Source organism: Nicotiana tabacum, chromosome 22 (genome assembly GCF_000715075.1).
Source record: "Nicotiana tabacum cultivar K326 chromosome 22, ASM71507v2, whole genome shotgun sequence".
NCBI lineage: Eukaryota > Viridiplantae > Streptophyta > Magnoliopsida > Solanales > Solanaceae > Nicotiana > Nicotiana tabacum.
Genome location: NC_134101.1, coordinates 82111458 through 82119578, shown reverse-complemented (window position 1 = coordinate 82119578; position 8121 = coordinate 82111458).

Genomic DNA, 8121 nt, shown 5'->3' with positions numbered 1-8121 from the left:
ATAACTTTTTGAATGTTTGTATTTAGTATTATTTCGAAGATTGGAATGACAAAGGCAATTTATTCTGCTATCCAAACACTATACCATTTGTTTCCCCTTCGAGCCATATTTGTTTCTTTCTTACCCTCTCTTGGAATCAATAAAAAAAAATCATCACTATTATCTAGTGAACTACGTTTGACCTGATTCCTCAAAGAAGGATACGTAGGCGCCTCACGGCTCGGTCATAGGGTGCACAATATACATAATGTGCACGAAAAGAAACGTTAAGAGACCCCAATCAAGAAACTGGGGCAAGAATTATATTGGAAATAAGAAAAGATTCCAAGAGTTGTAATTTTAAACCCATACCAAAGCTATTTAGCTTTTAATACCTTTTCCATTTCTAACCCCATACCAAAAAGACCTTTCGATCAATCTTAGAAAAATGCTGAGACAAGCAAATGAAGATGGTTCATAACACTCTGGTACAAACAAGAAAAGAAAGTAAAAATGAGAGAGTCTTATAGGTGAAAACCCACACGGGCACCATAAGGCGACGGAAGTTGAGAGAAAAGTAAAAATGAGAGAGTCTTATTGGTGAAAACCTTCGTAGGCACCATAAGGCGAAAAGGAAGTGAGAAATGAACAAATGAGAAAGGTTTGTCGGTGAAAACTCTTTGAGATATTGCAAGTCCAACAGGTCTGTGAAATGAAAAATGAAGATGGATTACGGAAATTTTGGGGAAAACAAAAATGAGACAATTGAAAGGAGATTGATTAAAAGACTGGGTTGATTAATACAAAATGCATACCCTGATCATTGGCGCCAGTGACCCCAATCAGATAAGTTTATTCCTTTTTCAAACAGTCATCCAAATTCGGATTTTTCTTTTCATTCTATAATTGTCGAAATCAGCGTGTTTCGTCACTAATAATCTTACTTTTCTAAAAGCTTTGAGATAAGTTTTATTCCAAACAAATAAGAAGGGATGTCAAGGTATACTACCAAGATTCAATGTTACATGATACAAAATAAGGCCATGAAAGGCGGGAGATAAAAACAATAAGATATGGGAGGAAGAAAAGTAAAATCAAAAGTGGATCAACAATGTCAGGAAAGACATATGATTACGGTTAAAAGGGTTTGAAGGAAAACATACAGAGGGGAATCCTATAGCCAAGGATCAATCACAAAGACAAAACAGTCTTTTTCAACCATTCCAAGGCAATAAAACAAGACGAAGAAGAAGCCCCACCATCGGCAGGAATACCCCAGTTAACCACCCTGCTTTAAACTAACGAAGTTTTCTTTGATTTAAAACAGGGGCAAAAACAACATTGGAGTCAGGAAACACTTGGTAGAGGATGAAGAATTAAAGAAGTCAGGCGTCCACCTGGAGAATGAGGATAAGAATTAAAGAAGTCAGGCGTCCACCTGGAGAATGAGGATGAGAAAAGCAGAAGTCAGGCATCCACCTGGAGAATGAGGATGAGAATTAAAGAAGTCAGACGTCCACCTGGAGAATGAGGATGAGAAAAGAAGAAGTCAGGCGTCCACCTGGAGAATGAGGATGAAGAAAAGAAGAAGTCAGGCGTCCACCTGGAGAATGAGGATGAAGAATTAAAGAAGTCAGGCGTCTACCTGGAGAATGAGGATGAAGAATTAAAGAAGTCAGGCGTCCACCTGGAGAATGAGGATGAGAATTAAAGAAGTCAGGCGTCCACCTGGAGAATGAGGATGAAGAATTAAAGAAGTCAGGCGTCCACCTTGAGAATGAGGATAAGAATTAAAGAAGTCAGGCGTCCACCTGGAGAATGAGGATAAGAATTAAAGAAGTCAGGCGTCCACCTGGAGAATGAGGATGAAGAATTGAAGAACTCAGGCGTCCACTTGGAGAATGAAGATGAGAAAAGAAGAAGTCAGGCGTCCACCTGGAGAATGAGGATGAAGAATTAAAGAAATCAGGCGTCCACCTGGAGAATGAGGATGAGAATTAAAGAAGTCAGGCGTCCACCTGGAGAATGAGGATGAGAAAAGAAGAAGTCAGGCGTCCACCTGGAGAATGTTGATGAAAAAAGAAGAAGTCAGGTGTCCACCTGGAGAATGAGGATGAAGAATTAAAGAAGTCAGGCGTCCACCTGGAGAATGAGGATAAGAATTAAAGAAGTCAGGCGTCCACCTGGAGAATGAGGATAAGAATTAAAGAAGTCAGGCGTCCACCTGGAGAATGAGGATAAGAATTAAAGAAGTCAGGCGTCCACCTGGAGAATGAGGATGAAGAATTGAAGAAGTCAGGCGTCCACCTGGATAATGAGGATGAGAAAAGAAGAAGTCAGGCGTCCACCTGGAGAATGAGGATGAAGAATTAAAGAAGTCAGGCGTCCACCTGGAGAATGAGGATGAGAATTAAAGAAGTCAGGCGTCCACCTGGAGAATGAGGATGAAGAATTAAAGAAGTCAGGCGTCCACCTTGAGAATGAGGATAAGAATTAAAGAAGTCAGGCGTCCACCTGGAGAATGAGGATAAGAATTAAAGAAGTCAGGCGTCCACCTGGAGAATGAGGATGAAGAATTGAAAAAGTCAGGCGTCCACTTGGAGAATGAAGATGAGAAAAGAAGAAGTCAGGCGTCCACCTAGAGAATGAGGATGAAGAATTAAAGAAATCAGGCGTCCACCTGGAGAATGAGGATGAGAATTAAAGAAGTCAGGCGTCCACCTGGAGAATGAGGATGAGAAAAGAAGAAGTCAGACGTCCACCTGGAGAATGTTGATTAAGAAAAGAAGAAGTCAGGTGTCCACCTGGAGAATGAGGATGAAGAATTAAAGAAGTCAGGCGTCCACCTGGAGAATGAGGATAAGAATTAAAGAAGTCAGGCGTCCACCTGGAGAATGAGGATAAGAATTAAAGAAGTCAGGCGTCCACCTGGAGAATGAGGATAAGAATTAAAGAAGTCAGGCGTCCACCTGGAGAATGAGGATGAAGAATTGAAGAAGTCAGGCGTCCACCTGGATAATGAGGATGAGAAAAGAAGAAGTCAGGCGTCCACCTGGAGAATGAGGATAAAGAATTAAAGAAGTCAGGCGTCCACCTGGAGAATGAGGATGAGAATTAAAGAAGTCAGGCGTCCACCTGGAGAATGAGGATGAAGAATTAAAGAAGTCAGGCGTCCACCTTGAGAATGAGGATAAGAATTAAAGAAGTCAGCCGTCCACCTGGAGAATGAGGATAAGAATTAAAGAAGTCAGGCGTCCACCTGGAGAATGAGGATGAAGAATTGAAAAAGTCAGGCGTCCACTTGGAGAATGAAGATGAGAAAAGAAGAAGTCAGGCGTCCACCTAGAGAATGAGGATGAAGAATTAAAGAAATCAGGCGTCCACCTGGAGAATGAGGATGAGAATTAAAGAAGTCAGGCGTCCACCTGGAGAATGAGGATGAGAAAAGAAGAAGTCAGGCGTCCACCTGGAGAATGTTGATTAAGAAAAGAAGAAGTCAGGTGTCCACCTGGAGAATGAGGATGAAGAATTAAAGAAGTCAGGCGTCCACCTGGAGAATGAGGATAAGAATTAAAGAAGTCAGGCGTCCACCTGGAGAATGAGGATAAGAATTAAAGAAGTCAGGCGTCCACCTGGAGAATGAGGATAAGAATTAAAGAAGTCAGGCGTCCACCTGGAGAATGAGGATGAAGAATTGAAGAAGTCAGGCGTCCACCTGGATAATGAGGATGAGAAAAGAAGAAGTCAGGCGTCCACCTGGAGAATGAGGATGAAGAATTAAAGAAGTCAGGCGTCCACCTGGAGAATGAGGATGAGAATTAAAGAAGTCAGGCGTCCACCTAGAGAATGAGGATGAAGAATTAAAGAAGTCAGGCGTCCACCTTGAGAATGAGGATAAGAATTAAAGAAGTCAGGCGTCCACCTGGAGAATGAGGATAAGAATTAAAGAAGTCAGAAGTCCACCTGGAGAATGAGGATGAAGAATTGAAGAAGTCAGGCATCCACTTGGAGAATGAAGATGAGAAAAGAAGAAGTCAGGCGTCCACCTGGAGAATGAGGATGAAGAATTAAAGAAATCAGGCGTCCACCTGGAGAATGAGGATGAGAATTAAAGAAGTCAGGCGTCCACCTGGAGAATGAGGATGAGAAAAGAAGAAGTCAGGCGTCCACCTGGAGAATGTTGATGAAGAAAAGAAGAAGTCAGGTGTCCACCTGGAGAATGAGGATGAAGAATTAAAGAAGTCAGGCGTCCACCTGGAGAATGAGGATAAGAATTAAAGAAGTCAGGCGTCCACCTGGAGAATGAGGATAAGAATTAAAGAAGTCAGGCGTCCACCTGGAGAATGAGGATAAGAATTAAAGAAGTCAGGCGTCCACCTGGAGAATGAGGATGAAGAATTGAAGAAGTCAGGCGTCCACCTGGATAATGAGGATGAGAAAAGAAGAAGTCAGGCGTCCACCTGGAGAATGAGGATGAAGAATTAAAGAAGTCAGGCGTCCACCTGGAGAATGAGGATGAGAATTAAAGAAGTCAGGCGTCCACCTGGAGAATGAGGATGAAGAATTAAAGAAGTCAGGCGTCCACCTTGAGAATGAGGATAAGAATTAAAGAAGTCAGGCGTCCACCTGGAGAATGAGGATAAGAATTAAAGAAGTCAGGCGTCCACCTGGAGAATGAGGATGAAGAATTGAAGAAGTCAGGCGTCCACTTGGAGAATGAAGATGAGAAAAGAAGAAATCAGGCGTCCACCTGGAGAATGAGGATGAAGAATTAAAGAAATCAGGCGTCCACCTGGAGAATGAGGATGAGAATTAAAGAAGTCAGGCGTCCACCTGGAGAATGAGGATGAGAAAAGAAGAAGTCAGGCGTCCACCTGGAGAATGTTGATGAAGAAAAGAAGAAGTCAGGTGTCCACCTGGAGAATGAGGATGAAGAATTAAAGAAGTCAGGCGTCCACCTGGAGAATGAGGATAAGAATTAAAGAAGTCAGGCGTCCACCTGGAGAATGAGGATAAGAATTAAAGAAGTCAGGCGTCCACCTGGAGAATGAGGATAAGAATTAAAGAAGTCAGGCGTCCACCTGGAGAATGAGGATGAAGAATTGAAGAAGTCAGGCGTTCACCTGGATAATGAGGATGAGAAAAGAAGAAGTCAGGCGTCCACCTGGAGAATGAGGATGAAGAATTAAAGAAATCAGGCGTCCACCTGGATAATGAGGATGAGAATTAAAGAAGTCAGGCGTCCACCTGGAGAATGAGGATGAAGAATTGAAGAAGTCAGGCGTCCACCTGGAGAATGAGGATGAGAAAAGAAGAAGTCAGGCGTCCACCTGGAGAATGAGGATGAAGAATTAAAGAAATCAGGCGTCCACCTGGAGAATGAGGATAAGAATTAAAGAAGTCAGGCGTCCACCTGGAGAATGAGGATAAGAATTAAAGAAGTCATGCGTCCACCTGGAGAATGAGGATGAAGAATTTATAAAGAAGTCAGGCGTCCACCTGGAGAACGAGGATGAAGAAAGAAAAGAAGCAGTCAAGGCACCCACCTGGAGAACGAGGGAATGCAATTGAAGTTTTGAAATCAAAAGCCCGCTCATATGATAAAGGAGCACATTTAGAATCAATAAAGCAGAGAAGTCCAATAAAATCCCCAGCAAGAAACAACAAGAGTCCCAAAAGAAAATACGGGACACAATGAAAAGGAATACGGAATAAGCCAAATGCCCAAGAGTCACCAAGATATCAAGACAACAAGAAACGCAAGGGCATGATCTAGATAAGATTTTTATAATTCATGTACCATAGTCTAGTTTAGCTTTTTTGTATTTCCTTTGAAGTAAGGTGTAATAAGGAGGTCAGCAAGCAGTAAAAACAACACGAAGCAGCAGTAACATCACAGTCCCACGGTAGTCCCAGCTACCCAAAACTTCCCGAACTACATTGACCTGATTCCTTTATAGCCAAGGATATGTAGGAAACCTTTGAAGCAGAGGTTCGGTCAAATCTTTCAAAAAATGCTTCCCACGGAGTATTCGAACGGGCAAAAATCGCTCGTATCCGCTCACTTTATCTTTGCACGAAAACTCTTCGAGTTTCCGCACAAAGAAGGGCAGCTGTGAGCACGTGATTTTTGCCTTACGAAAACTACTCCAAAATAAATCAAAAAATAAAATAAATTTCTTTTACTGTGTAATTCTTGAATTTGCGTGGGGTTAAATATTTGTGTTATGTCCGTAAAAGTTTACTTTGTCATAATAAAATGAAAATTAAAATAAAATACATGTTGCATGCATATAGGATTTAATTATGTATTTCAAAGATAATTTAAATAAAATCACCAAAATATGCATTTCGTTCTATTTTTATATTCCACTGTGTGATTAATGTTTTATCTGTATGTTGAATAGTTGTTATGAAGTGATTAATATTTTTGTGTAAGGTTAAAAATTGTTTTATAATTTTTGTTAGGATTTTTTAATGATAAATAATAAAATAGAATAAAAAAAATATAAGTTGTAAAATAAAAATTGGACCTGGATTAAAATCCAGGCCCAAAACTAAATTACCCCCCCTCAGCCCAATCCAGGCAACCCAGGTACCGGTCCAATTCAAACGAGTCAAAACGACATCGTTTGGTCGTAGTTTAGCAGAGACCGTTGGATCAAAGCCAACCAATGGCTGAGATCCCACGAACCTTAACCCACAATCCTTACCCGATCCGATACCCGGTCCAACCCGTCCCCCCAGCTTAAACCAAACGACATCGTTTGGTTAAGTGAGTAAATCCTGACCTTTCATCCTACTAGATCTAACGGTCAGCATCAATCCACCCCACCCCTATATAAGGCCCAAACCCTTACCCCGGCCCCCTAGCCAAACACCCCCCCTCCTTCCCTGTTCATCGTCCCTTCCAAAACTCACCCCTAACCCTAGCCGCCCTAGGATCCCACCGCCTGAAACCCGGCGGCATCAACGCTGCCGGTCACCAAAATAACACCCTAGAATCCCCTGAACATCCTCTACACAGATCTAACCTTAGTTTCCTTCGAATCAGACCCCAACTCTTCGAATACTAAATCGAAGGTGGGTCTGAAAACTCCAACCTTTCCAATGGCTTCCAAAATAACACCATAGTACCCCCTAGCATGCCTTGTTATGGATCTGATGTTTGTTTGGCTCGAATCAGTTCCGAGCTTCTCGAATCTTCTTTTGAAGATTCGGACCAAACAAGAACAAACTTAGATCTGTTCTAAACTGACACCAAATGACCCCTAGGCTACCCCCACCCGTGTGTCATTGTTGGTTCCCCTCGAACCTACCCAGAAGTGTTCGGATTTAAAATCCAAGATCTGAAACCCTAAATTTCCAATCCTGGCAAAGTTTGAGGTTTAATCGACCTTAGTCAAAGTATTTTCAGTAGAAAATACTTCGACTAAGGTCTGTTTGATTTCAAACAAAGTTCAAATACAAGTTGAGTTGAGTCCGGTTGAATTTGAAGGCTCAGAGGTAATTTTCTGTTGATTATGTATGTTCTACGTGTATTCTATATTCGTTTCATTAGTTTGTTTAATTTTTCATAATTTTCTAGTCAATTTTGTTATACTGTCCCCTACCCGTCTACTTGATTCCAAATATGAATTGTTTCTGTTAATTGTGATTATGTACAATGTGTGTAATCGACTCGATTAAGTTCGTCGATTAGTTGTATTGTGAATCTTGCTTCTGAAATGATATTTGTAATACCCTGTTTATCTATTTAGAATTGATTATCATCAAGAAATCAGTTAATTAGTTCTTCCCAATTTATTGATTCTTGTTTAATAAATCAGAAAGTTTGTCAATGGTGTGTATATGTTGATTTCTGAATCAGTGAGTTTCAGGGCATTGTCAGTATATTGACAATGCTCCTATGTTTGTTTGATTTTTGTTCAAAGTTAAAGCTCAGTTTACTGAACTCAGTGTAATATGTTGTTATGATGATTGGTTCTGAATTCAGTATGATTCTACAAATATTGATTGGATGTAATTGTGTTAGGAGGTTACATTCTTAGTCAGGATTCAGTCCAAACTTAGGATTGGTTGTAGCTGTCTTAAATCATATTAATAATCAGGTTATACAGATTTTAAAATCTGTATTGTTAA